Source organism: Aptenodytes forsteri, unplaced genomic scaffold, assembly GCF_000699145.1.
Source record: "Aptenodytes forsteri isolate BGI_AS27 unplaced genomic scaffold, ASM69914v1 Scaffold4, whole genome shotgun sequence".
NCBI lineage: Eukaryota > Metazoa > Chordata > Aves > Sphenisciformes > Spheniscidae > Aptenodytes > Aptenodytes forsteri.
Genome location: NW_008795442.1, coordinates 2,715,053 through 2,715,398, shown reverse-complemented (window position 1 = coordinate 2,715,398; position 346 = coordinate 2,715,053).

Below are 346 nucleotides of genomic sequence, written 5' to 3'. Positions count from 1 at the left end.
ACATAGTCTTAATGTGGTTGTTGCACATATGAAGCTATGGGGTCTCATGTGAATCAGCCTTCAAGGAACTGGTCAAACCATTATCATCCTCTCTGCTGCAGGGCCGCAATGCCCAGGGAAGAGCAAGAGAGACCAAAGCAAACAGCAAAGTAGCTCCGTGCTACCAATTCAATTAGGGAGGATTAAACTGTTTTTAACAAACCCGAAATAATCAACCAGAAAATTAAACATACATGTTTTCGGAGAGAATGACTAAAAAGCCTTTAAAGGCCATGAGATAAAAAGGGGTGAAAGGCATTTCCTGAGGAGGGAGGACCTGGGTATTGCCTCCAGTCCAGGACACTTC